The following is a 5,272-nucleotide window of genomic DNA, read 5'->3' as shown; positions in this document are numbered from 1 at the left end:
TTGTGATAAAATGAGAACAAATGATAGTTATCATTTTCTTTCCATAGATACATTGTAAAAATAGGATACAATATAGCAAAGTGATAAAATAAAAATGAAGTCAACGATATATTCTTCAATCATCCTTCATGTCTACATCATCACCTAATTTACTACCATATGGTTTTCTTCAAAAAAAGTTGTTCACTGGTTGTTTTCATAGTTCATATATCCAAGGTAATGTTAACATATTCCATTGGTATTAAGCAATTAACATTATTATAATATGTACATGTTCTCATATATCCTTGTCTGACCATTTTATTCCCATTTTATTCTGTGTCACTACAAGTTCAACGAACTTGCTGCTATGAAAATAACTATAATTTATTATTATATGTCAAACCATTTTCAATAGAGAAGTAATATTTGGAAGGACTAAATATGCACATGACTTAGTCAGAGGGCTGAACGCAACTAAGATGGGACACGTATTTATTTAAATATTATGTCCTCAATTTCAACACTAATTACTTCATATCTGGTTCAATTTTTTAAAGATTGTAGACGTAGTCTTCAAATGAGTAACACTACTATAAAATGGTTCAGGTTTCTCCAATTTGAATCAACTTACGAGATAGGCTATATTGCCAACAAACACAAACCAGACATCTTACCTCATCTCGTTTTACAATGTTGCTTTGTATGAAGAACTATAGTCAATTCTTTTCTCTGGCATTCATTTCAATGTTTCTCACACATCTGTCATTTCCAGAATATGCAGCTGCTGATATGCCAGGAAATGAGACTGATAAACTTGCATTGCTTGCATTCAAGTCCCAAATAACTGAAGATTCTCTCGGGGTCTTGGCCTCCTGGAATAATTCTTTCCATTTTTGCAACTGGACTGGTGTTACGTGTAGTAATGAACAGAAAGGGGTCACTGGTTTGAATCTAAAGGGGAAAAGATTGGCTGGAACACTTTCATCTGATGTCGGGAATTTTTTGGTCATCAAACTTCTTGACCTGTCGGGCAACTCTTTCCACGGTAAGATTCCTCCAGAACTTGGCAACCTGGGAATGATTCAAAACTTGAATCTGAGCAATAATCTTCTAGGTGGAGTAATTCCATCTGATTTATCCAACTGTTCCAGCCTCACGAGTTTGGCACTAGACCATAACTATCTCATAGGGCAAGTTCCACCTGAACTTGGATCGTTGTCAGAGCTTAGGAAACTGTATCTTGGAAGCAACAATCACAGGTAGTGTCCCGGCCTCCCTTGGAAACTTAACATCTCTCCAGGAGCTTGATATGTCATATAACCATTTGAAAGGTGAAATTCCAAGTACAATAGCCCAGTTGATAAACCTTCAAATCTTTCGATTATCAGTAAACAATCTTTCTGGGGAATTTCCACCTCCACTATACAATTTGACATCACTAGAATTTATTGCTCTGTCCTTCAACAGCTTCACTGGCAATTTGAGAAATGATATTGGCCTTGTTTTTCCTAATCTCCAAAAGATCTGGTTGGCATATAATTTTTTAACTGGAGATATACCAGAATCATTTTCGAACACTTCAAATCTCCAAAATATTGATGTTATTCACAATAATTTCACTGGAAAAGTACCTCAGGATTTTGGAAAACTTGATTTAGATGTGTTCAGTATTGGCTTTAATCTTCTTGGAAGTGGTAAACCCGATGAGTTGAAATTCATCACCTCCCTCACAAACTGCAGCAACCTAAGAGTCCTACACTTAGGAGATAACCAGTTTGAAGGCGTATTTCCTGTCTCAATAACCAATTTGTCAACCAAACTGACACGACTTTATTTAGAAGGGAATAAAATTCATGGAAATATACCGAAAGAGATTTCAAATCTTGTGAACTTAAATATACTTTACATGAATTCAAATTATCTGAATGGTACCATTCCAGCTACCTTTGGAATGCTTCCCAACTTAGGAGCACTGTTTTTAAGCTCAAATCAGTTGACAGGAAAGATTCCACCTGCGCTTGGTAACATGACAGGGCTGATAAATCTTTTTTTGTCCGATAACCGATTGGAAGGAAGCATTCCATCAGTCCTGGCAAATTGTAGGCAACTGGCGATCCTATTTGTTTCCCACAACAACCTGACAGGCAGCATACCCAAAGAACTGATGGAGCTTCCATCACTTTGGGCATTCAATGTGTCGTATAATTCCATGACTGGTTCCCTGCCCGAAAATGTTGGCAACTTAACCCATCTTCTTGAAACTGATCTTTCTTACAACAATTTTTCTGGTGTGATACCTAGAACTCTAGGCAACTGTTTATCCTTAAACATTCTTTACTTACAAGGAAACTTATTTAAGGGGGATATCCCGTATTTAGCTGGTTTGCAAAACCTCAATTACTTAGATCTCTCGAGGAACAACCTTTCAGGCAATATTCCACATGTCTTGGAGAATCTTCCCTCTTTCTTCTACCTAAATCTATCATTCAATAATCTGGAGGGAGAATTACCTGTAAAAGGAGTATTTACAAATCTCAGTGCCATAGATATTCGTGGAAATCCCGAGCTTTGCGGTGGAATTCAAGAGTTGCATTTGCAACCAAGCTCCAGGCAAGAACCTAAAAAGGCACACAGAGAACATTTTAAATTAATCTTGGTAATTGTCATTGTTGCTTCATTTGTTGCTCTGCTATTATTTCTTCTTCTGATTTGCTGGATGAAAAGATCGAAGAAACAAACACAAGCAGTATCTACAACATTGAATTTCTACCCCAAGATATCTTATGAAGAACTACTAAATGCAACTGGAGGATTCTCTTCAGAAAACATCATTGGATCAGGCAGTTTTGGCATTGTTTTCAAGGGTATTCTTAGCATAAGTGGATTGGTAGTGGCAGTTAAAGTTCTCAACCACCAGCGAAAAGGAGCCTCCAGAAGCTTTATAGCGGAATGTCAAGCATTGAGAAACATCCGCCACCGGCACCTTGTCAAGATCATAACAGCTTGTTCAACTTCTGATTTTCAAGGCAATGATTTTAAAGCTCTGGTGTATCAATTCATGCCAAATGGGAGCTTAGAGAAATGGTTACATCCGGAAGAAGAGTTAGAACAGAACAGTTTAAACATTCTTCAAAGGATTAGCATAGCAACAGACGTGGCTTCTGCATTATCTTATCTTCACCATCAATGCCAAACACCTCTAGTTCATTGAGATCTGAAGCCACTGAATGTTCTTCTCGACAATGATATGACTGCCCATGTAGGTGATTTTGGTTTAGCTCAGCTCCTTCCAAAGTTCAACACAAGAGAGGATATAAATCAGTTCTCTTCACTTGGTATTAAGGGAACCATTGGATATACAGCTCCAGGTAACTACAATTAATGTGTTTTTCTAAATTTTCCAATTTAACAAATAATGTGCCTGACACAATTAAAGTACAGAGACATGAGGTTACACAATCACAGTAAGTTTTGAATTGCATGCATTTACATAACAATCAAATGAATGTTATACAAACAATCAACTTTTCAGAGTATGGGATGGGGGAGCGTGTGTCCATTATGGGAGATGTATACAGTTTCGGGATCCTCTTGTTGGAGATTTTCACCGAAAAAAAGCCTACTGACAAACTATTCCAAGAGAATTTGAATCTTCACCATTTTCTCAAACTAACACTACCAGACCGAGCAATGGACATTTTGGACAACTCAGCACTATGTGAAGAAGCGACAGGGAAAGCTAAAACATGGCATGAAGGATGGAAAAACTTGACAATGGAACAGCAAGAGTGCTTAATATGTGTTCTTCAAATTGGAGTAGCATGTTCAGTCGACTTGCCACAACATAGGATGAGTATGCGCCAAGTAGACAGGGAGTTGTCAATGATCAGAGATTCATTTCTTGGCACCAGATTCAATGAAGAGAAAAAACTTTCATTAAGTAACAGGCAATTCTTCTTATTTGCTAAGTTCTTGAATATCTAGGGACACGGACATGGACACGACACGATATGCCAACACATGATTTAATATGTAAAACATGGACACATCGGGGACACATTAATTTAAATTCTTTAAAATTGTATATTTAGATATATATTTTATCTATATATTTATACTTTTCATCTTTTGACGAAATCAAGTCCTTTTTCAGTTTCGACTTTTGTTCGTAAAATGTTTGAAATTTGATGAGTAGATATTTATTATACTAAAATAACTTTAAATTAAACTATATATTACACTATTGGAAGAAAAATTACATATAATACACATTTCTTGTAGTATTCGAAGAGTATCAGTGACTCACACGACATGACACAATATTTGTCGAACACAAGCACGAACACGTCACACCTGTAGGAGTGTTTGTGCATCATAGGTTGTTGAATGTTCATATTCATGGTATACTGTTTGAAAAGAATCCTGACACAAGTGTTTTATTTGCAGGTCCATAGAGTATGCTGAAGCCATATGAAGACGGAAAATTAAAGGACTCAACAATATATAATATTAGTTTTTCTTGTGAATTTTTAGAAAGTAATTATGTTTCTGTTTAACATGATACTTATTTTTTGTGCAATAAAAGAACATGCATAAATCCAGTATACAAATTTTAAATATAGTTTATAACAACATGCAAGGGATTTAATGCTCATTTAGTTTAATTTTGCCAAAATTTTCAAATATGTCAAATTTCATTGTTTCATACAAGTTTTGCACCATAAGTTATATATATCATTGTTTCGCTGATTTCTTGAATCCGTTTAATGTGGTTCATATCATATTTAATGTTCAGCTGCTAACCAACAAGGATTAACCATCAGTGTAACAAATAAAGTTCCCATTAAACAGTACGATGGCAGAACTAACGATAAATAAAACACTACACCATCAGATTTATAGTAAAAGAAGAACTTGAACAAGAAAACTAGTAGAATGTTCTTAACGTGCGTCATTTGACGACTCAGTGCATGGATGTCACGAGTCCATTGGCAATGAAATAGGACACGAGTTGCAATTATATTAACAATTCCACCGTTGTGCGAACGTTCAGTCTCTAAATTTTTGGAAAATTATTAAAGTCCATTACTTAGAAACCAAGGTTTTTTATTTTAGCAAGTTTAAAATGTGGTTTATCATACTAAACTATTTTTTATTTTAGCATACTTCCGGCATCGAGGAGAGGGTGCAGTTGGGAAATGGAGGGGGAGTGGTTATGGTTGGAATGAGTAGGATGTTTAACCTCTCATTTTAACGTTGTAGATTAATGACATTTTGCCCCTCGAGAATG

General features: G+C 35.8%; 1 pseudogene; it reads left to right on the top strand.

The window, feature by feature from the left end:
- The first annotated feature begins 1,264 nt into the window (after positions 1-1,264).
- LOC111372896 lies at positions 1,265-4,616 on the top strand (annotated as a pseudogene).
- The last annotated feature ends 656 nt before the right edge of the window (positions 4,617-5,272 follow it).

Source organism: Olea europaea, unplaced genomic scaffold (genome assembly GCF_002742605.1).
Source record: "Olea europaea var. sylvestris unplaced genomic scaffold, O_europaea_v1 scaffold1045, whole genome shotgun sequence".
NCBI classification, from domain to species: domain Eukaryota; kingdom Viridiplantae; phylum Streptophyta; class Magnoliopsida; order Lamiales; family Oleaceae; genus Olea; species Olea europaea.
The sequence above is the reverse complement of the archived record's forward strand: the minus strand, read 5'-3'. Positions and strand labels throughout refer to the sequence as shown.